Below are 24467 nucleotides of genomic sequence, written 5' to 3' on the forward strand. Positions count from 1 at the left end.
CTTCCCGCTCCAGCAACTCCAGGCACCGCGCCAGCGCATCCTCTGCAAGAGTACTCTGCCCGGGCTAGCCTGCGAGGAGGCTTAATGCTGTGCAGATAAAAGCAGCCCGGCTTAGGCTGTGTACACCCGCGCCAGCGGCACGGATACGTCTGCATGGCAGTGGCCCGCTGACTGTACTCGGTGTTTACATCCTGTCCCCGACGCCTAGTCTACGTGGCTGGCTCCACGGACAGGATGAGCAGCGGGGTGCGGGTACCAGTGCTGAGGATACAGGGAGTGTGGAGAAAAGTGGAGCGAACCGGCTCTCGAGGGTTAGTAAGCCTTTTATGGTTGCTGTTCAGTGACATCAAGAGTCAAAAGGAGAGAAGAATGGAGTCCTTACTGAACCCATCTTAAAACTGATAAGAAAGCCTGTTACTGAAGATAAGTATGGTAACCGTAACGTTTAATCTATAAACAGAAAAAAATCTATATAATGCGTTTTACACCGTTTACGCACAAAACCGAAGGTTGTTTGTTTTTCTAAGCTAAGTAACTGTCTCAGCCTTCGCCTTTTGCTGTTCTTTATAAAACAAGAAAATAAAGATAAAATTTGAAGGTTGTGAGAGTACTAGGGCAGACATTTAAGGTTACTTGAAGTCCTACTTGCCAAACTGGGGGGCCGGGGGGTCCGCGGGAATACGAAGGCATGAGCCTGCTAAAGCGATTAGGCCTGCGAGAGGGTTAACCCGAACTCCATTAAAGAGGAGGGGAAAAGAAAAAAAAAAAAAGATGGTGAGCTGGGCAGATGGAGAAAGCAAACAAGAGGCAGAAGTTGAACTCTACCAGATGGAAATAAATATCCTGAGCTTAGCTGGTCATCAATATTGCAAAACACTGCTGAGCCAAAGGGTATAGAAATGAAGGGGAAAGTACAATTCACCATAAAGCAGTAGGAGAAAAATACTTGTTGTTTGAATGAAATATGTTAAACTGGGCTTGAAAGAATAGCTTTTAGGTTATTTTTTTCATTTATACACAATAATTACACGTGAAATAAATACTTTAAAAGATAGTAAAACTGAATTATTTAAAAGCGTTGACATGAAAGTGTTTTCTTTGAATAAATGCATCAGTGCATAAAAAATAATGGTAAATAGATACATTCGTTTCCTTCTAGGACTCTGCAGATAGAACTGTGCTTAAAAGTAAATGTCATGGTAATTACTTCCCTACGGATGTGAAACCTCTTGCATTACTCAAAATGGAGATAGGAAAACAAGTAAATCTTTAAAATTACTATAGCCCTAGATTTAGATTTTCTGATATCCTTCTAACCCCCACCACCCTTACTCCTCTGCTCCGTTCGTTTCCATACACCATCAGTCATTCGAGCATTAGATTAGAAGTCAGGTGAGTTTTTCTTCTTCAAAAATTTTGAGCTTGAACTGACTCATCTACAAAATAGAAATAATGAAATTAACAAAATGTTAGGATCCGAATTCATTCCTGTCTCCCAGCCCATGTTTTCTCCACTGCTTTTTTTTTCTTTCATTGAAATGTATTTGAGGTACAATATTATTCTAGTTTCAAGTGTACTACATAGTGATTTAGCATTTGCACACACTATGAAATGGTCACTACTTTTAACTGCCTTCCCAGACAGCAGCTGGACCCTTTCTAAATGCTTCTTAAAATCAGTAGAATAGAGTTTAACAGAAAGTTGAACTCACATATTCTAGAAGGGGTTTTCCTCCCACTGTTTTCTATTGTATGTGTGTGTTTCCCACTTTAAATCATTCCTTTAAGAGAGAAATGGATTTAAGAAATTACTCTTTTAGACGAGGGTGATCTAGGGAGTACTCAGGAGGGAAAAAAGAAGGTAAATATTGGTCCTAAATGCAAGCTTTAGATAGTGGACAATGTTAATAGCTAATGGTTTTCAAATCTGGACATATATATGTTTAGTAATATTTTTTCCAGAAATTTGGTGAGGCTGTTCCCATCCAAGAAACTAGGAGGTATTTCTTGACATCTTGAATTTGTAAAGGCACTTTCTCATCTTGTTAATATGCTAAACTATAGGGTACTCCCAACTACTTAGAAACCCAACTCTTCATTCTGTGTCGTTAGGCAAGTTATTTAACTTCTCTGCATCGTAATCTCCAAAGAATGTAAAGGTTGTTATGAGGACTAAGTGGAATAACTTTGTTGTTTAGTAGCTCAGTCGGGTCTGACTGTTTTTGACCCCATGGACTGGCAGGCTCTTCGGTCCTTGGGATTTCCCAGGCAAGAATACTGGAGTGGGTTGCCATGTCCTCCTCCAGGGGATCTTCCCAACCTAGGGATCAAACCCAGGTCTCCCACTTTGCAGGTGGATTCTTTACTATCTGAGTCACCAGGGAAGCCACATACATAGACAGAAGACAGGCAGAGTGGGGCAAGGAGTGAGAACTGTTCTTTCTCCTCCTGCCTTCTGAAAATGTCACTCAGTCGCATCTGACTCTTTGCGACCCCATGGCCTGTAGCTTCTATCCATGTAATTCTCTAGGCAAGAATACTGGAGTGGATTGCCATTCCCTTCTCCAGGAGCTCTTCCCCACCCAGGGATCGAACTTGGGTCTCCCACATTACAGACAGCTTCTTCACTGTCTGAGCCACCAGGGAAGTCCTTAGATAGATAGATAGGTATATTAAATTGCCTGTGATATATATAATTATCAAATTAATTTCTAAAACCTATAAAATTTTCAAAGCACTATTAAAAAAAAAACAACAAAAAAAACACCTTAAGGAATATGTCAAAACAATCCAGAAACCTGGGTTTCAAAATAAATCTGCGAGTGACAAATGTCAGATCTTTGGAATGCTTAAGAGTTCAGAAGGTACTTTCTATAGAGGAAACAATCAAGCAACTAGAGTCCTCAAAGGGCTGGATTATATTCCCATCCCTTAGTTCAACTGTTACCTGAACAGTTTGCTCTGAACTAACAAATCATAGCACCCTGTAGACTTTTTGAGTAATTGTGTTAACCAAGAAAGGGATAGATAAAAAAAGAAAATTTTATATAGGGTGAGGGAATGAACTTCTTTCTCTATTTCATAGACTAGTAAAATTTAGGAATCAACACAAGTTTGAAAATCTTATTTTGCCAAAGACGTTATTTAAAGAATTACATTATCATCTGCTGTCACTATCATTTTGGGGCAAAGATGATGTTTTAACACCCCCAAAGTAAGAAAGGTATCCATATCAGAAAATAAAGCATGGTCTTTTTAAGTTAATACATTTTAAGTTACTAAATGTCACCTTTTGCATTTCAGCCTTTGGGAACTCATCAAAACTATTAATCTATGAATAAGAGAACACTAAATTAGGCTTTTATGCTATTCATTGGATATGCTATTCCTACTGCCTGGAAGATCCCCTCCCCCCCCTTTTTTTTCCCTAGCTAATATCTGCTTATCGTCCGAGAAGACTTCCCTGACTCTCTGGACTTGTGTAAGTGTCTACAGTATTCTGCTTCCCCTTGCCCTCGCCCTGGTACTGATCAGACATACTAGATTTACTGTGTTTATTAATCCCTTTTCCTTTCTGGTCTGTACATTCTCACAGGGCAGGTATCTTCTGTCATTCACTATTATGAATGCCCAAGAAACAGGCCAAGACATAGTAAATGCTGTTGACTGATGTTAAATAGACATCTAAATACAAATGAGTCCATCAAAACCATGACTTGCAAACACACACACACACAAAACCCACAAAAAAACAAACAATAACAAAAAACAACGTGACTTGCAGTTTGTCAGCTGACAGATCACACAGAGCAAGTTGTCTTGCTTAAAATCGGACAGTCAATATTTGAGAAGATAAGTAACTCACCTCTGTGGCACTGTCTTTCTGGCTCCCATGAGTGTTAGATTACTCCATAGTGTTTTAGATAAATGTTGTTTTAGGATAGGCTGCATTTCCAAAGCAAATGAAATGGAGACCAAAGTCACTTGGATATGCTGCTTAAGAAACACTGTGGAAGTCTCCACATCGCTCCCATTTAAGGTTTCTTATCTTATTTCTCCACGTGTTATGTAGACACATTTTAGTATTTTTATATATCAGATTACACAGGGCTGTCATCTGCCAGTCTCTCACATTACCCTTCTCTCCTGAAGTTGTTCACAAGGAGTCCTTCCTAAGCTCCGGGCTTCCACTTCATCCCTGTGATGCTGGCTTCCTGCATTATTGCTAGGGAAGTCCCAGATTTTTTTTTTTTTTTTTAAATGGCTGTATTACAGTTCACAAGGTTGTCCAGTAGGCCTCCGCCACCACCCTTTCATGTCCCCTTCCTTAAATTCCCGCTCAGCAAAGGTTTTACTCTTTATCTGGCCCCTCCCTCTCCAAAGGCACCTTTAGGCCCAGAGACTCCCTTGCTGAGCTGGATGAGCCTCCTTGTTGCTGAAGGCATTCACTAAAGTATTATCTATTGTGTCCTCTGTTGTGAATTTACTTCCAGAGTCCTAGGTGTCCTTGGTGCTAGCTTTAGAAAACTCACAGCTGGTTCAAGCAGGAGAGATCTTTACAGACTGTTAATAGCAAATAGAGACAGGGTATTTATTTTGGGGTGTGTATGGGGACAGAAGGAGATAAGGAAGCCAGTCCCCAAAGTGAGTGATCTCTGCTAAGTGATCTCTGGTCAGTGAAGTTGGCCCATAGATAAGTCTCTGGAAGGAAGAAAAAGAGGGGACCTGATCTGGAAGTATTTTAAAGACTTAAACCACTATGAGGAAGATAAACATTGCTGAAAAAACTGGTGAGTAAATAGGGCCATAGTTACCTGGCAGTGAGGGGAGAGTGAGTGTTTTGGGCAGGGAAGTGAAATGATCACATTTATTTTTTGGAAAGTCCTAAGGATGATGCCCATCAAAAAGACTTCCCTGGTGGCTCAGACGATAAAGCATCTGTCTACAATGTGGGAGACCTAGGTTTGATCCCTGGGTCGGGAAGTTCCCTGGAGAAGGAAATGGCAACCCACTCCAGTACTCTTGCGTGGAAAATCCCATAGACAGAGGAGCCTGGTGTCTCTGGGGTCACAAAGAGTCGGACACGACTGAGCGACTTCACTTTCACTTTTCAAGGATGATGAATTAAATTGGGGTCATTTGAAGTGACATATCTTTGTCTCTAATTCTTATTTAAACCTTTAAATAATTAAGCTTTCATCTCTTCAACTAGAGACTTAATGCCTTTTGTTTATTCTTTTCTTGATTATCCATGGGAATCAGACCACTTTTAGGAGCCTCCCCACCTGCCAACCTGCTTTGCTTTGCTTAGATATGAATTCAAGGGCACGAACTAAGAGCCTTGTACTAGGTTTAGATCAAGAAACATAAGAGAACTAGAAATCAGACAGTGACAAGTATAGATTTGGGGCAAAACTGTTCTTCTTGTTAAAGCAATTGGGAAAAAGGATTAAAGAGTTGCTTCTGAGTAGCAGTAACAATTTGGAAAACTCAGCAGTGGCCACAGGACTGGAAAAGGTCAGTTTTCATTCCAGTCCCAAAGAAAGGCAATGCCAAAGAATGCTCAAACTACCACACAGGTGCACTCATCTCACACGCTAGTAAAAGTAATGCTCAAAATTCTCCAAGCCAGGCTTCAACCGTACGTGAACCGTGAACTTCCAGATGTTCAAGCTGGTTTGAGAAAAGGCAGAGGAACCAGAGATCAAATTGCCAACACTCGCTGGATCATCGAAAAAGTAAGCGAGTTCCAGAAAAACATCTATTTCTGCTTGATTGACTATACTAAAGCCTTTGACTGTGTGGATCACAATAAACTGTGGAAAATTCTGAAAGAGATGGGAATCCCAGACCACCTGACCTGCCTCTTGAGAAACCTATATGCAGGTCAGGAAGCAACAGTTAGAACTGGACATGGAACAACAGACTGGTTCCAAATCGGAAAAGGAGTATGTCAAGGCTGTATATTGTCACCCTGCTTATTTAACTTACATGCAGAGTACATCATGAGAAACGCTGGGCTGGAAGAAGCACAAGCTGGAATCGAGATTGCCGGGAGAAATATCAATAACCTCAGATATGCAGATGACACCACCCTTATGGCAGAAAGTGAAGAGGAACTCAAAAGCCTCTTGATGAAAGTGAAAGAGGAGAGTGAAAAAGTTGGCTTAAAGCTCAACATTCAGAAAACAAAGATCATGGCATCCGGTCCCATCACTTCATGGGAAATAGATGGGGAAACAGTGGAAGCAGTGTCAGACTTTATTTTTGGGGGCTCCAAAATCACTGCAGATGGTGACTGCAGCCATGAAATTAAAAGACGCTTACTCCTTGGAAGGAAAGTTATGACCAACCTAGATAGCATATTCAAAAGCAGAGACATTACTTTGCCAACAAAGTTTCGTCTAGTCAAGACTGTGGTTTTTCCAGTGGTCATGTATGGATGTGAGAGTTGGACTGTGAAGAAGGCTGAGTGCCGAAGAATTGATGCTTTTGAACTGTAGTGTTGGAGAAGACTCTTGCAAGTCCCTTGGACTGCAAAGAGATCCAACCAGTCCATTCTGAAGGAGATCAGCCCTGGGATTTCTTTGGAAGGAATGATGCTAAAGCTGAAACTCCAGTACTTTGGCCACCTCATGCGAAGAGTTGACTCATTGGAAAAGACTCTGATGCTGGGAGGGATTGGGGGCAGGAGGAGAAGGGGACGACAGAGGATGAGATGGCTAGATGGCATCACTGACTCGATGGACGTGAGTCTGAGTGAACTCTGGGAGTTGGTGATGGACAGGGAGGCCTGGTGTGCTGTGATTCATGAGGTCGCAAAGAGTCGGACATGATGAGCGACTGAACTGAACTGAACTGAACAAAGATCATACAAATTAACATCATTGAAGGTGAACCAGACACTGTACTAGGTATTTTATTTAATTTTTTGCATTTGCAAAATCAATTCAGTCATGTACGACTATTTGTGACCCTATGGACTGAAGCCCGCCAAGCTGCTCTGTCCATAGGATTTTACAGGCAAGAATACTAGAGGAGGTTGCCATGCCCTTCTCCAGGGGATCTTCCCCATCCAGGGATCGAACCTGCATCTCTTACATCTCTTGCATTGGCAGGCGGGTTCTTTACCATTAGGCCACCTGGGAAGCCCATTTTATTTTTACTTTTTATTTATTTATGTATCTATTTATTTTTGGCCGTGCCACTCTACTTGTGGGATTTTAATTCCCCAACCAGGGAATGAACCTGGGCCCTCAGCAGTAAGACCATATAGTCCTAACCAGTGTACCAGCAGAGAATTCCCGTGTACTAAGTATTTTAGAGGCATCCCATTTAATTCTCCCAGAAATACCACCAGGTAAGTATAATTGTCTGCATTTAACATGTGAGGTTTCAGTCCTAAAGAAAATAAGTAATTTACTCAAGGTCTTAACAACCAGATTTAAACCCTCAAGTCTACACTACAAAACTTGGAGGCAAATTCCTGATACCTTTTCTAAAGGGATCAGGAGAAATAAAATCTTATAAAGGTATAAAACATTTTGGAAATTAGTAGAGATGGTAGAAAGGAAAAAAAAAAAAAACTCAAGGCTGCTTAGGAGAGTTCTCATGGCTGACATATCCTGGAAAATACAGCTATATTTCTTAAAAGGCTCCCTGAAAAATGAATCAAAGGACATATTAAAACATTAATCTGCCAAATAAAATAAGTTCACTGGAATGAAAACTATCCCTAGGGGCAGATAAGAGAAAGTAGAAAAAAAAATACCTTCTATTTTAGACTATTTTAGCATCTCGCTTCTCCTTTGACTTAAATTGGCAGAAGGAACTAGGAAGTGGGTCGGCCCCACAGTCCTCCAACAATTAAGTGGAGTCCAGTGAGCTTTGAGGGCTTTGGTGAAAGAGCTGGAGAGCAGCAAGAAGGGTTGCTTTTGTGTCTATCTCTTCTTCTCGCCAGCTTCCCTGGTGGCTCAGTGGTAAAGACTCCTCCTGCAATGCAGGAGATGCTAGAGACAGGGGTTCCATCCCTGGGTGGGGGAGATCCCCTGGAGGAGGGCATGGCAACTCACTCCAGTATTCTTGCCTGGAGAATCCCATGGACAGAGGAGCCTGGCGGGCTACAGTCAATAGAGTTGCAAAGAGTCAGACACGACTGAGGGTGTAACATGCTGCTGCTTCTCATCCTTCCTTTTAGCAGACCCTATGATTTCACTTACTTTTTTTTCTTTGTAAAGCTGCCACCATCTACTCTGTCTCCTGGGGCAATCCCCCACTGTTCAGGCTTATTGGATGTTTATCTGCATCTTCCCAGCACCAACAGTCTACTTCAGTTTTACAGTTTAACAACAGTGTGGGGAAAGAGATGATAAGAATCAACTTTGGAAAATTGAAAGCCTTAAGGAATCATACAAAGTTCTTATAAGTTAAGGCCCTGGCCTAACTATAGTAGTTATAACTTTCTGAATATGGAAGACACAGATGTCCCTTTCCTGCCAAACCCATAGGGCAGCCAGGTTTCAAAGTGTGAACCCAGGCTAGCCATCTCAACATCACCCCAGGAAACTGATAGAAATGCAAACTTTGGGCTCTAGACCTGCTAATAGAGAAACTCGAGGGGTGGGGTTCAACAGTTTAGCACTAATGTTCCAGGACAACTGCTTTAAAAAGTAAGGACAACATTTCTAATTTAAGTTCAGCAAATAGGACTTACTTCCCAGGTGGCACAGTGAATAAAGGAATCCATCTGCTAATGCAAGGGACATGGATTTGATCCCTGGTCCGGGAAGATTCCACATGCCTTGGAGCAACTGAGCCCCTGTGCAATCACAGCTGCTGAAGCCCGTATGCCTAGAACCTGTGCCCCACAAGAAAAGCTACAGCATTGAGAAGCTTGCGCACTGCGACAAAAAGTAGCCCCCGATCACTGCAACTAGAGAAACCCCACATGCAACAGTGGAGACCCAGGTCAGCCCAAAACTAAGTAAATAAAATCTCTCTTCTCACTAAAGATAAATAAATAAAATCAGCAAACAAACTTCATAGCCAGGCATATACTATCTCAAATAGAAATCTTGTCCCTTAAAAGAAAAAAACTAGCATACTCATTTAATATGTAAAAGCTGCCTTTTAAGTATCAAATATGTTCTAAGTGAGTGGTTATTTGCTTTTCTGAGGTTCTGCAGTCTGGGTAAAATGCATTTTTCTCAGCTTCTGAAACAATAGGCAAGTGAGAGTGTACAGTGATGTCCCTATGTTACTCTCAAAAGAGAAGCTAATATTCAGGAAGCTTGATAAGATAATCATCTCATCAAATGTTGGTATAGTCCAGGCCTTTATTTTCACTTTTAGGAAAAGCAGTAACGTCCTTTTTAAGGAACTTGAATTTAAAATAAGTAGGGACTTCCCTGGAGGTCCAATAGTTAAGACTCCAGGTTTCCACTGCAGGGAGTATGGGTTTGACCCCGGCCTGGCCCACATGCAGACCCTACATGCCACTCTGTGTGGCCAAAATAAATAAAGAGATAAAATCTCAAAGTAAATTAAGGTTTACATGCATTAAGTAATGTCGCTTCATCCCTTTCTAAATGTCCAGCTAAAACAAAGGAGCATCCAAGTTGCAAAAGTAAGTGTGATAAACAAATACGAAGCCCTACATATAGATATCCAACGTGATTGTGAAAACCATCATCACGCATTTGGATATACTTTAGCAGGAAATTCAAGGGTTGAAATCCCATTGGAAAATGCAATTTAGGATGTATTCATCTATAAGGCATAGCAAGTTAGATACAAATTTCTGAAAAAGACTATGTTCTAGCTATAGAGAAGTCCTCTAAAGAAAAAAAAAGGGAATGGGGAGGCTATGATTAGCATGTCAAATTGCATTATATTTTCTAAAGGGAATAAAGTAAGAAACTTCCTATTATGTTCTCATCCACTTGGCTAGTAAATTCTTATAAATGAAGCAAAAGCAATCTTCAGCCTAGATAATAGTTATAATACAGTTTGATGTAGTCAAATGCAAAAGTAAAGGGTCCATCATTAGCATTACTGCATGTGCTGGAAACATTCTGTATTTGCATGTGTTTTAATAGAAGTCTCTTTAAGTCTTTCCATCATTTTCAACAAAACATAGGAAACATTCTCAGCTTCTGAAAACTGATTTGAAGTTTGTGGTGACCACCGTCAAACTCAAGAAATGGTCTGTCTCCCTGTTGTTTATAATGACTGACCTTACTCTTTATTGCATAAGTAGATTTCAAACATTGAAACCGTAGTAAGACATACAGCACTCAGGAATGGATCTCCCTGTAGAAACAAACCTCTCTGTATAGTCTTTAGATGGTGGGAGCTGTGAGAGTTAAAATGAGCACTTTTATCTTTATCCTTGAAATTTCTATCTTTAGTCCCCTTGAATGGATGATCTCACCTTTTGGAAAAAGAGCTTTATTGAGATATATTTTCCATAAAATTCATCTGTTTCAAGTGTACCTTTCAATAATTTTGAGATAACGTATCAACTTGTGCAACCATCACCATAATCAGTTTCAGAACATTTTCATCTCCCTCAACAAAATCTCAATCTTAACCTTGGCCCTCCCAGTCCCAGGAAACCAATAACCTACTTTCTGTCTATAGATTTGCTCATTCTGGACATTTTCTGTATGGAAGTCATAGAATCCATGGCCTTGTTGCGGGAGAATAGAACACAGAGAGGATGGTCATGTCCCAGGTCTCAGGCGAGGCCCTGGGTAAGGCCACCAAGTGAGGTTCCTTGGCTTCCGTCAGGAAAGAATTCAAAAGCAAGCCATTGGGACTTATTTAGAGAGATACACATTCCATAGGCAGAATGTGGTTCATCTCAGTGGCTGCTGCTTAGTCATTCAGTCGTGTCCAACTCTTTGTGATCCCATGGACTGTAGCCCACCAGGCTCCTTTCTCCATGGGATTCTCCAGACAAGAATACTGGAGTGGGTTGCCATTTCCTTCTCCAGGGCATCTTCCCGACCCAGGGATCAAAACCCATCTCTTACGTCTCTTGCATTGACAAGCGGGTTCTTTACCACTAGCACTACCTGGGAAGCTCCTCAGAAGGCAAGTCAGTCAGTTCATTCACTCAGTTATGTCTGACTCTCTGCGACCCCACAGACTGCAGCACGCCAGGCTTCCCTGTCCATCACCAACTCCCGAAGCTTGCTCAAACTCATGTCCATCAAGTCAGTGATGCCAGCCAACCACCTCATCCTCTGTCATCCCCTTCTCCTCTTGCCTTCAATCTTCCCCAGCATCAGGGTCTTTTTCAGTGAGTCAGTTCTTTGCATCAGGTGGCCAAAGTATTGGAGTTTCAGAAGGCATGCTGCTGCTGCTGCTGCTAAGTCACTTCAGTCATGTCCGACTGTGTGACCCCATAGACGGCAGCCCACCAGGCTCCGCAGTCCCTGGGATTCTCCAGGCAAGAATACTGGAGTGGGTTGCCATTTCCTTCTCCAATGCATGAAAGTGAAAAGTAAAAGTGAAGTCGCTGAGTCGTGTCCGACTCTTAGCGACCCCATGGACTGTAGCCCACCAGGCTCCTCCATCCATGGGATTTTCCAGGCAAGAGTACTGGAGTAGGGTGCCATTGCCTTCTCCTCAGAAGGCAAGAGTGGGCACCAAATATGGGGTGGTTAGTTTTTATGGGCTGGGTAATTTCATAGGCTAACAAATGGCAGGATTATCCCAACTATTTTGAACAAGGAACAGTGATTTAAAGAATTTGGCCACTTTTTGGCTTTTCATGGTTGGCCTTGGAACTGTCATGGTGCCTGTGGGTGTGTCATTCAGCATGCTGGTATATTACAATGAGCATATAATGAGGCTCAAGGTCCACAGGAAGTCAAATCTTCTGCCATCTTGTACCTAGCAGGTTCTAACCAGTTTATGTTGCATCCTTAACAGCTGTGTCTTTCTTTTAATGATTGTGCCCTGTCCTCTTGCCCTCTGTCTCAGACCTGTATCTTGTATCACACTTCTTCCACTTAGCATAAAGTTTTGAGTTTCATCCACGTTCAGCGTGTTGTTTCTCTGTTTGCTTGCTTGTTTAATTTATTTTTCCTGTTGTATCATACCAGAATTTCCTCTTGAATGAAATGCTACATTAAGAAAGCTTCTTGTTATAGTTGCCTCCTAGGCTGACGGGCGGAGAAGGCAATGGCACCCCACTCCAGTACTCTTGCCTGGAAAATCCATGGACGGAGGAACCTGGTAGGCTTGCAGTCCATGGTGTCGCTAAGAGTCGGACACGACTGAGCGACTTCACTTTCACTTTTCACTTTCATGCGTTGGAGAAGGAAATGGCAACCCACTCCAGTGTTCTTGCCTGGAGAATGCCAGGGACGGGGGAGCCTGGTAGGAGGCTGATGGGGGCCAGCTCTGGGGGCTTCTACATCCTCTTTCCATGCCCCTTCCCCTTTAGACTTCTGTGTACCACCTCTAAAGCCTTCGGTATGTCATTTTTTCATGGGTAGACTGAGTCACTCCTCTCTTAGGTCATTGCCTGCTGCAGAATTAATGACTTACTCACTTAAGGTGCCTGGCATATTCCCCACACCCACACCCCAACATCACACTCCACGCAGAATAAGCCAAATGAATTGAAAGAAAAAGCCCTTTCCTCAAGATACTTACTTCAGAGGAGTCCTCAGGGGAGGCAGACATTGCAGGTAGGAAAGAGGATAATAAGGGCACTCCAGTTACATAGCCCAACCAAGAATGAAAATTGCCAGATAATTTAGCTGAGAGGACTTAGCTCAACAGTTAAACTCTTAACAGAAGCTTTATTTAGGCTCATTCTAACAAACAGGATCAGCAGACAAGTTCTTTTTAAAGAAAGTTCTCTTTCATCTGACTAAAAAGAAGGAACACATTTAAACCAAAACAGGAACTACTCTGGCAATATATGTGTAAAAAAAATAAGCACCCTATGGGGCTCTTTTTAAATTAGCCAGAGCGCACAGAGAACTCTTTGAAAAGAAAACTCTGGGGGGAAAATATTTTTCTTGATTTCATAAACACTCATTGTTTAATCATCTGAAGCAAGTGCAGACTTGTGATTAAGTCCCCCCACCTCGTAAAGGGATGAGATCTCTTAGGTCACCTCCTCTCCCATCCACCCCCATCCCCTGGCTCTGTTTAAGGAGGCAAGAGAAGTAATTTGAAAACCAGCCTATCATGGAAGCAAGAAGTGACCCAGCAGGTCCTAGTTTCAAACTAGATACACAGAGGCAAGGCTGTGTCCCACACTTACGGCTCAAGAAGCTCTGGGTTTTTGCTGAATTGCTTCCGCAGTGCACTAATCAGTACTAAGTTGTTCGAATTCCATGAGGAGTGGATAACTGACTCCAGTTTAGTTTGCTGCTTTAAAAAAACAAAAGTGACTTCAAGGACACCATCCCTCCCCAGCCCCTCTTTCCCACACTGAAGGCAGTCATATAATTTAATTCAGGACACTCAGAACCACCAGGTGTAGCTTTCATTCCTAGCAGTTTTTCAGATCTGGACTTGCTCTAATGAGAACAGTTATGAGTCTTAAACAGGATCAAGTTATAATTACGCAAAATTGAGGCAACTTGACATGAAGCAAATATCTAACAGATTTTTTAAGTGAATAAAAGCCTAACACAACATGTAAAGAAAGAAGAAAGAATTTTTACCGGGAATCTGGGTTTGAAGAACATTCTTGTAAATAAGAAATAAATTTACTTTTGAACTTCTTGGCGTCCAGGAGAAAGAGAAACACAACAAACTATATTGTTCTTTTGCTAACTTAAGAAAAAGACACTATTCCCTCCAAACTATATTAGCATTAAATTCTGATACATTTATCAATTTATAATATGGAACAATTTTACATAATTTTATAAGAAATTCAGGAAAACATTTAGGTGGTACATTCTTACTTTGACCCTCCTCGCAAGAGCTGAGAATAAGTTCACTGTTAAATATCTGATGTATGAGTGTTCTGTGATATTCATAAGTTCATTTCATAAATTTGATTAACTAATAAGGTACTAGCTAAGCATTGAAGATCTGGCCACAAACAGAACAGAATGGTCCCACACATTATGGAATCTGATAGGAAGACAGAAATTAAATAGTGTAAGTGTGACATTTTTATAGCAGATTCTGAAAATTACTGTAAAAGAGAAATTTGTTGTTGTTTTTAGGCACTAAGTCCTGTCCAACTCTTTTTGTGACCACCACAGGCAACTCTGTCCATGGGATTCTCCAGGCAAGAATACTGGAGTGGGTTGCCATTTCCTTCTCCAGGGGATCTTCCCAACCCAGGGATCAAAACTGCACCTCTTGCATTGCAGGTGGATTTATTACTGCTGAGCCATACAGGTGCTCTGAAAGTCTAACTTTTAGAGAGATGGGACAGAAAAAACAATCAGAAAAATCTTTCCCACAGCAACAAGAAGTCAGAAATCTGAAAATGAGTAGGAATTAACCCACATAAGACATGGGGGGGTGAAAATTACTCTCTAGACTAAGGAAACAAATTTACAAAGAGGACACAGGTTTGCCCAAAGCAGGATCATGTGGTCCTAACGGGGAGTGAGAAGAAACAGACCAAAGTATGTGAGGCTAGAACCAGAGGCACCTTGTAAATTGCATTTAAGGTGCATTTAAGATGTTAATCTTATCCAAAAGAATAAGGAAGAAGTCACCCTCGAGTTCTAAGTGTATTATTACACCCATTAAGCACCAGAGCAATGAGAATTCTGGTATTAGTATTAGAAAATTAGAAAGTGACAATTCATTCTTAAGAAGTTTTATTTCTTATTTGCTTTGTAAGAGAGCTATAGGAAAATCTGTAACCAAGGCCGCTTCTCTTAAGAAGCTTCTTTAGTGAGTGAGTGAAGTCGCTCAGTCGTGTCTGACTCTTTGCAACCCCATGGACTGTAGCCTACCAGGCTCCTCTGTCCATGGAATTTTCCAGGCAAGAATACTGGAGTGGGTTGCCATTTCCTTTTCCAAGGGATCTTCCCAACCCAGGAATCGAACCCAGATGTCCTGCATTGTAGGCTGACGCTTCTTTAAAAGTGTCTTTAAAGAAGCTTCTTTAGATCTGCTCAAATATTCAATAACACTTGCAACTCTAGAAATTTAGGTCAGATGGGCAAACTTTTTAAAATAGAGAGTCAGAATATACATTTTGACTTTGTGGGTAGAGGGTCTTTGTCACATGTATTCAACTCTTGCTAGTATAGTGTAGAGGCAGCCATCAACTATATGAGCTTGGCTGTGATCCCATGACACTTTGTTTGCAAAACACAGGAGGTAATGGGTTTAGCCCTGGGGCAATACTTTGCCTATCCTTAATCTAGATCAAGTAGCATCAAAGACGATCTGGATGGAAGATTTTGGAGGCTATGGTAAACATCTAAGTAAACAAACCTTTAACAGAATAATTGTACTTCCTTGGGACTTTGATTTTGAGGAGGACTGTGTTGGAACTTGGGACTTGGGACTATAAAAAAGGAACAAATTGCACCTCCTATGAGCTGAACAAATTGACCTTGTGAATGGGATTATCATCTGTGTAGATTGTGAGGAATATGAGATCCTTAGAGGCAAGTATTTGTGTCTGTTTTGTTCAGTTTTTCTTTTTAACCCCTAGCTGAATCCATGGACCCTCAAGTTTTGTCTATAGAGTCATATGCCAATGGCTAATAAAAGATGTATCTCACCAAATGAATGTTCAGTTAATGACTTTTCAGCAATATAACTCATAAAAAAGTCTTTTGGCAAACTTCATTTTATGCCCAATATAAAGAAAATTTTACCCAAAATACATGAAATACACACAGTATGAGAAATTGTGTCAATATTATAATTGCAGGCAAAGACACACTCATCAGTTCACTCAAAAGAGGTTTCTGTAGTCAGAGTATCTTGGGAAACAAATTTATATCAGAACAAATTGCCCTGTTCTGATGAACACAAACATGTTTGCTTTGCCTGTGAATGGACATGAACTTGAGCAAACTCCAGGAGATAGTAGAGGACATAGGAGCCTGGCGTGCTGCAGTCCATGGGGTCGCAGAGTCGGACACAGGTTAGCAATGGAACGATGACAACTGAGCAAGAGATGAAGACATAGCATCTTCATTTCTTACAACCCTTTGGTCTGTTGTGTGCATGTGTTTTGCTTTTTTATTTTTGCTGTAGAGATAAAATGTTAAGCTTATTTTAAGCAAAATTTGACCTCAGTAACAATGAACCTCCAGAAGATTGAAAAGTCTATGAAGAAAATAATGTACGAAGAATAATGAGATTTCTAATGTCAAACGCCCTCATCTTGCCCTGTACATACAGCATCCATTATCCAGTCTTCACTCCTTCTTTGGATGAGTACAATAAGCCTTCATTGGATTATTTGTTAGCTTACTTTCAAATTAGTTGTTATTGCTTATACAAAGTTTTATTACATTTGCATGTCTGGTTATATAGGATATATATCTGTATAAATATCCCATATATATTTAAATCTTTGAAAATTATTTGAATGTCTTAGGTTAAGATGTAAGATGTAATACATAATAAAATTTCCCATTAAAATTAATAGTTTTTTTAATTTAAAGACAATATCAGGGCTTAAATAAATGAGTTAACATTGTTAACCAAGGTATAGGGCAATTGGTTTTCTTTGCAGCAGAATGTATTTTAACTTACGAATTTATAAAAATATTGTTCTGAGAAGGAGTTCATATATTTAAGCTAAAGGAGTCCATGGCAGAAAAAAAAAAATATAGCCTCTGGGTCTAGATCCTAGAATAGTGTGTCTAACATATAATAAGGACTCAATAAATATTTTTAGAACACCAAATGATCTTTAACCCATATCAACAATATCAACAATATTAGTTCTGTTAAAAAGACACTGAACTATTCAGACAAAAATCATTTGGAAAGTGCCATGGTGGTGCCTACAGCATTAAATACCTTCTCTTTTCAATAGGAAAAGATGCTGAGCTTGTTGTTTCTTGTGGCAGGAAGACATAAGGGAGGCTAAATCTGCATCAAATATTTAAATAGATGCTTCAAAGGAGAGTTGAGGACAAAGTATGTTTTTAATCACATTTGGGATTAGAATTTGTTCAAAGCAATCCGTAACTACCCAGCATTGTGATGATTCTGCTCACCAGTATATACACAGTACTTAACACAGGGCTTGGTAAACAGTGGCATCAATACATATTTGAGGAATGAATGAACCCTGCTTGCAATTCTGTGGCAGTAAAAGCTCTGAGGGAAGATTAAAAACCTTGAATCAATATCAAAATCATATGGCTTGGCTAAGTGGTACCTGTCTATGGAATCAAAGATTGATGAGAGATCAATAAATATTGCAGGAGTCTTCAGTTATTTTTAACTATATCTATCCCCAAACCTCCCATAGATTAAAAAGCACCAAAAAAGGTCAGCAGTAGAACAGTGGTACTTTAAATTCTCCTTTTTCATGCAGGGAGGAGTCAGACCTGCAACTCATTAAGAAAGCCAGCAAGCGCAGAATGTTGAGAGACTGTGGAGCTGACTGATGGAAGGTGACCCAGTAGAAGGCTGTCCTTTTTTGTAGAGGCAGGTACTGTGATTCCCTTCTTGGGGAATTGAGTAAAGAACCCTATAGAGATTTGGGCTCACCATTCAGAGCAAGCATCCCTGGTGGCTCAGTGGTAAAGAATCCGCCTGCAATGCAAGAGATGTGGGTTTGATCTCTGGGTCGGGACGATCCCCTGGAGAAGGAAATTGCAACCCACTCCAGTATTCTCACCTGGGAAATCCATGGACAGATGAACCTGGTGGCCTACAGTCCATGGGGTTTCAAAAGAGTTGAACACAACTTCGAGACTAAACAACAGCAATTCAGAGCAGGACCTAGAAAGCTGGGGCAACTGAAAATGTTACCGTGGGGACTTCTTCATCTGGGAACAGTTAATTGGCTATGGCTTAATGAGTCAGATTTGTCAATTCTTAAGACAGGATGCTTTTAAAAGAATGAGGTGGAGCCATACACTGGAGTTCCTTCTCAGCATTTTAAGCAAAGAAAGCAAAGTGAAGAAGAATAAAACAAAAACATCATGGTAAACGTGTAGTATTTGTGTGTCTATGTATGTGTGTACATGTAAACACACACACATACACATATCAAAGGATTATATGTGCATAGGAAAAAGTCTAAGGTTAACATCAAACACTGTGGAAAGGTGGAGATTGATTTATTTTATATAGTCCTGAATAATGGGTTTCCAGTTGCAAGTTAGACTGCTATATTATATACAAAATAAAATCCACTTGGACTACATCACTGAAATAAAATCCAGTAGAAGAAAAGTTTTAAAATGTGTAGATAGATCCACAAGAGTAGGGATGGGTGGGAAATTTTTCTTAAGGCTGGAAGATAAGCATCTATAATGAAGGTGAAAGTCACTCAGTTGTGTCCAACTCTTCGCGACCCCATGGACTATACAGTACATGGAATTCTCCAGGCCAGAATACTAGAGTGGGTAGACTTTCCCTTCTTCAGGGTATTTTCCCAAACCAGGGATCGAACCCAGGTCTCCCACATTGTAGGTGGATTCTTTACCAACAGAGCCACAAGGGAAGCCCAAGAATACTGGAGTGGGTAGCCTATCACTTCTCCAGCAGATCTTTGGTGACAGAAAAACGAGATTTTTAAAAGTTAATTTATCTTTTGGCCATGCCACAGGCACTCGTGATCTTAGTTCCCCAACAAGGGCTTGACCCAGTGTGCCCAGAGGTGGGAGCATGGAGCCCTAACCACAGGACCACCAGGGAGTTTTACCCCAAGAAATTATTAATATTAAATATATAGTAAAAATTAAAGTGTGATAAATTAATATCTTTGCACAATGAACTCTTACAAGTTGACAAAAACCAACAAGAGAAAAATAGCCAAAATACAGGAACAGATATTTATTAAATAACAAGGAAAGTGGATAATTAATAAAGTAGAAGATACTCAATCTTACTAGTAGTCAGGAAAATGCAAACAAGTTGCATTTAATACCTATCAGATTGATGAATATTAAAAAGATTAATGATATTAATCTTAGTTCCCAGACCAGGGATTGAAGCCACAACCCCTGCATTGGAAGGGCAGAGTCTTTACCCCTGGCCAGACTGGGAAGTCCCCTTTCCACCTGTGCTCTGACAGTAGTACCTCTGAAGCACTCCAGCTCCCCAGCCCCCAAAGTCCTGCCCTGAAGCCCATACCTACTTTGCTCTATTCTACTTCTTTAGGACTGACTTTTTTGAGGAAAAAGGAGAGAATAGGAAGGTTCTTAAGAGTTTCCTATAGAACATCAAGAACACACAATAGGCGGCATGTGGTTAGAGATCAGACAAGCGAGTTCCTGACTCTGTGTCCATTGTCATACTGCTAAACGCTAGGAAGCACTCTGCTGGTTTGGGCTATTATAGCTATATAATTACGTATATATACAATCATGTACATATATAGTTACAATATTTAAACTGTCTTTTATTAATTATATATTTTAAGATTTATATTCATAATGGTTTTCAAAGCAGGAACTGCAAGAAACTCTTGATGTGGAAATACACTCTAACGAGAAGCATAGATTTGACTGCATGAAACTTTAAAACCTCTAGCCACCAAACCCCACAAGGAACAAAAGGAAGGACTAATGACAACAAAGCAAAAATATTTTTTAAGCTTTAACAGAGTTGATATTCTTAATGTGTTGGCCTAGACAGAATGAACAAAGAGCTGACATTTTTTTTTTCCTATTCATCTAAAAGAGCCAGTGTCCAGGGGCATATATTCTGCATTCAGTTCAGTTCAGTTCAGTCGCTCAGTCGTGTCCGACGCTTTGCGACCCCATGAATCGCAGCACGCCAGGCCTCCCTGTCCATCACCAACTCCCGGAGTTCACTCAGACTCACGTCCATCGAGTCAGTGACACCATCTAGCCATCTCATCCTCTGTTGTCCCCTTCTCCTCCTGCCCCCAATCCCTCCCAGCATCACAGTCTTTTCCAATGAGTCAACTCTTCGCATGAGGTGGCCAGAGTCCTGGAGTTTCAGCTTTAGTATCATTCCTTCCAAAGAAATCCCAGGGCTGATCTCCTTCAGAATGGACTGGCTGGATCTCCTTGCAGTCCAAGGGACTCTGAAGAGTCTTCTCCAACACCACAGTTCAAAAGCATCAATTCTTCGGCGCTCAGCCTTCTTCACAGTCCAACTCTCACATCCATACATGACCACTGGAAAAACCATAGCCTTAGCATCACATAAAGTGGCAAGAATAGGTGCTAGTAGATAAGTGCACCTGAAAAGAGTCCTTTCGGAGTCTGTCTTCGGCCTGAAGAGATCAATCAGGGAGCTAGCACTGTATTGCAAATGATAAATCACACAGAAAAGCCAATTTAACACATGCAGTGTACATCCACGAAATGGGCAGAGGATATGAACAGATAATTCCCAAACAAAATCGAATGATGAGGGAGAGAGGAATAAGTAGCAAGAGAAGGACAGTAGGGACCATGACACTTGCTGGAGGTCTTGCTTTTGGTCCATGTACGGCCTCCGGGGCATTTCATTCTGGCAATTTTGAGAGTTTTAGGGCTATTTGCACTTCTCCCCAGAAAGTGTAATTTGTGGTCTTCCTAAATTACCTGGATGAATTTTTAAAAAATATTTACTTATTTTACTCATTTATTGGCTGTGTTGGGTCTTAGCTGGAGTAAGCAAAATATTCCTCGGGGCATGTGGGATCTTGCATTGCAGCGCCCAGGCTCTCCAGCTTGGGCTCTTAGTTTCCCCAACCAGGGATCGAACCCTCATCCCTTGCAATGGGAGTTAGATTTTTAACTCAATGGACCACCAGGAAGTCCCTGGATAATTATTTTTCGCAACATGCAGGATCTTAGTTCCTCTACCGGGGATCACACCTGTATCCCCTGCAGTGGAAGTGTGGTTTCTTAACCACTGGATCACCAGGGAAATCCCCTGAATGAATATGTTTAACCTGGGCCTTTGGGGTTCTCTAGCAGACCTGACAGGAGGCTATAATTTGAAGCACAGGAAGGAAGGCTGCAGAACCACCTTTGGGGCAGACACTATTCTCTGAGGAGGTACTTCCTCTTCCCCATGGTTAAAAGTGAACTGTTAAAGGGAGATTAAAATAAGCTAAAAATTTAATTAACAAAGTAATGAGATCATCAGAACCAGCTGATATATAATCAAAATAGTACGGATCCACACCCAGCCAGGCCTAAATCAGAAATAGCTAAAGGCATTGTGACTTATCCTGAGAAACAGATAAGATAGGCAGGCAGGGGCATTTCTTAATCAGGTTACAAGGCAAGGTCCTTAATGCCTCAAGTCTCAGGCCTTAAAACTGTCTTTGACTGCCCTAAGAGCCTGTGCATTCTGATTTACTCTTGGGTTTGAACAGCCTTATTTGCAAGTTTTAAGCTGTTTACAAATTCTCTGAACTTTTCCTTAACCCCTAAAAAGTCACATGCAGATTTCAGAACTATAGAGCTCTTGTATGTTTCCCTAAAAAGTGAGGTTTACATACCAGTGGTACAAACAGCTCTCTTATTTTAGACTCTGCTCTTGGGGAATAATTATCTGGACCTACACCCCATTTCTCAGAGCATCCAAATGCCAGGTCCATAAATGACTTCTGTATGGTGTTAGAAGAATAACTTAGGCATATTACAAATGTTGAGTTTATTTGATCAAAAATCTATTAAAACCAGGCAGCAACAAAACAAAAGTGGTTAGAAGTGCTCCAACTACAGGAGCCAGGGAAAGACAGAGAGAAAAGGAAAGAGCAAAGCAAGGAAGTTCTTTGATTACAGCTTAAGCATGATTTGGGACAATCCTAGCTGGCTGTTTGTGATTGGTTGTCCTGAGGTTTCTATTTCTTAATCATGAGGCATTTATAGTCTTAGGTTTTGGTTTGTTCATGTAGGCTTTTAAGGTGTTAGAACCACCTCATCTAATGGCCTCCGCATTTAATTAATCTAACAAGGACCCAGGATATGGGTGTCATGGCATTTTTCAGTCTCTATTACCTGTCTCAGAGATGGCCATCCTAACTGGAAATATCCCAGGCTCTTCTGTGCATAACGTCTCTTTAGAATGTTATAAAAAATTGGTTTGCTACAGTGGGAGGTAATCGTATTAAAGTTATGAGCAAGAATAAGTGATGTCCCAGAAGACAGCTTTCTTTGAAAGTGGGGTCTGACATTTTGCTAATCTGCAAGCACATTTCAAAGCAGCTGCATATTAAACTACCGTAGAAATGGCTGATTGCAGATATTAGTGACCACATATTTCAATTACGGTTAGGTTTCAATTAAAAAAATCATATCTGTTGGCATGGTACTCTACCTGTAAAAGTGCTGCATTAAATAAATTACATATTTGGTGTTCACTTCTCTGCGCGATAACTATGGTATCTGTTGTGCTCAAAACAGCCAGCTCTGTCAGAGGAGCTCAGGCTTCATTTGAAACCTTCTAAATCTTTACCAGATTGTAAGTGACATTCAAATCCGTTGTTCTGCCCAATAATTTCTTCTTGTCTTTTTAGAGAAGACTAAAATGTAGCTTGAATTTACTTGCAGACTTTAGTCTTTCCTGCATTGTTGCCACACAGAGACTCTGAAGATCTGCGCTTGGTAATGACCAACATTATCCTCATTTAGTTTCCTTTCAAAATGTAAAAGACAAATGAGGATAGGTGATAGGCGAACTAGACCCACAGGATTTGTTTTATAGAAAAATGAAGTTAAAAAGTCACATCTGTGAGTAAAGGGAAGAAATAATATGTCCTCCAGTCGCTAACAGTGTTATGTGGGATTGCAGTGGCTCAAGTGTCCCATTCAGCAGGGAGGGTCTGTGTCGGAGGGGAGTGAGTTAGTACAGTCTGGCAGGGGGTGTTTGGTTTTCTAGGGAGTTTACCATGTTCCTCTGTGATCAGGATTACACAATAAAGAAGATGCTCTAAGTGTGTTGATGTCACTAACTTGAATGCCAACTTATTCTGTAGAGGTGGGCTGGGGTAAGGGTAAGGTTGCTAAGTAAAATACAAGGTGTCCGGGTAAGTCAGAATCGGATAAACATCTTTTTTTTTTTTTTTTGGTATAAGTATGTCCCACACAACATTTGGGGCACATTCATACTAAAAAATTGCTTGCTATTTATCTAAAATTCAAATTGAACTGTGTGTCCTGTGTTTTTTTATCCCTAAATCAGGCAACCAGAGATAGGGGAGTTATGAAGGAAAAGAATCTAAACAGTGATTTTTACTTAAAAAGGTAGGAAATTTAGAGTGGGAAGCATCTTCTTTTAGAACTCAAAATAATCCAATAAATACTTAGGCTGAAACACAATGAAGTTGAGTGGGTGAAGAATGTAAGACAGAAAAGAAAATGTGGACTCCCCTGGTGGTTCAGTGGTTAAGACTCTGTGCTTTGATGTAGTGGGTGCAGGTTCGATTCCAGGGAACTAAGATCCCACATGCCATGCAGCATGGCCAAAAAATGAAAATATATAAATAACAATAAGATGATAAAATATTATTTAAAATAAGCTGCTGTTTAAAAAAGATAGGAAAACAATGAAACTTTTGATTGTGAGCTCCTTAAGGGTAGTTTTCTTTTTATTTCCAGGCTGCAACATGAGCATTAAGTTGTGTTTTGACTGAATGAGTTCTTTCCTTAAAGATATTTCTTTCCAGTGCCCTCGTGTGTGTGTGTGTGTGTGTGTGTGTGTGTGTGCGTGCACACTCAGTCATGTCCGATTCTTTGCGGCCTCAGGAACTGCAGCCCACCAGGCTCCTTTGTCCATGGAAGTTTCCAGGCAAGAATACTAGAATGGATTGCCATTTCCTACTCCAGAGGGCACCTACAAGGTTCTTAAAAAACATTGGCTTTCTTTTATAAGGAGTTCATGGGCTTCCCTGATAGCTCAGTTGGTAAAGAATCCGCCTGCAATGCAGGAAAACCACAGTTCGATTCCTGGGTCATAAACATCCGCTGGCAAAGGGATAGGCTACCCACTCCAGTAGTCTTGGGCTTCCCTTGTGGCTCAGCTGGCAAAGAATCCGCCTGCAATGCGGGAGACCTGGATTTGATCACTGTGTTTGATCCCTGGGTTGGGAAGATCCCCTGGAGAAGGGAAAGGCTACCTACTCCAGTATTTTGGTGTAGAGAATTCCATGGACTGTATAGTCCATGGGATCACAAAGAGTCCAACATGACTGAGTGACTTTTACTTTCATGACACTTACCTGTTCCTTAGGAAAAAGATCAATGAATCTGTGTTCTGAAAAAGTCCCCAGAGCCATTAAGTAGTGGTCACCCAGCCCATAGGAGCTCAGGGATGCCAAGTATCTACTTGAGATAAATCTTCTCCTAGGATTA

At 40.9% G+C, this 24467-nt stretch overlaps 2 long non-coding RNA genes across 2 annotated transcripts; one reads left to right on the forward strand and one right to left on the reverse strand.

Annotated features, from left to right (window-relative positions):
* Positions 1-1761: 1761 nt before the first annotated feature.
* On the reverse strand, positions 1762-13854 carry LOC133247220 (uncharacterized). Its single transcript, XR_009736324.1, has 2 exons — positions 12670-13854; positions 1762-3945 (listed from the first exon to the last, which is right to left on the reverse strand). It is a non-coding gene; the product is annotated as an uncharacterized LOC133247220 (long non-coding RNA).
* LOC133247219 (uncharacterized) lies at positions 3395-12635 on the forward strand. Its single transcript, XR_009736323.1, has 2 exons — positions 3395-3481; positions 8695-12635. It is a non-coding gene; the product is annotated as an uncharacterized LOC133247219 (long non-coding RNA).
* Positions 13855-24467: the final 10613 nt, after the last annotated feature.

Source organism: Bos javanicus, chromosome 5, assembly GCF_032452875.1.
Source record: "Bos javanicus breed banteng chromosome 5, ARS-OSU_banteng_1.0, whole genome shotgun sequence".
Classification (NCBI taxonomy): domain Eukaryota; kingdom Metazoa; phylum Chordata; class Mammalia; order Artiodactyla; family Bovidae; genus Bos; species Bos javanicus.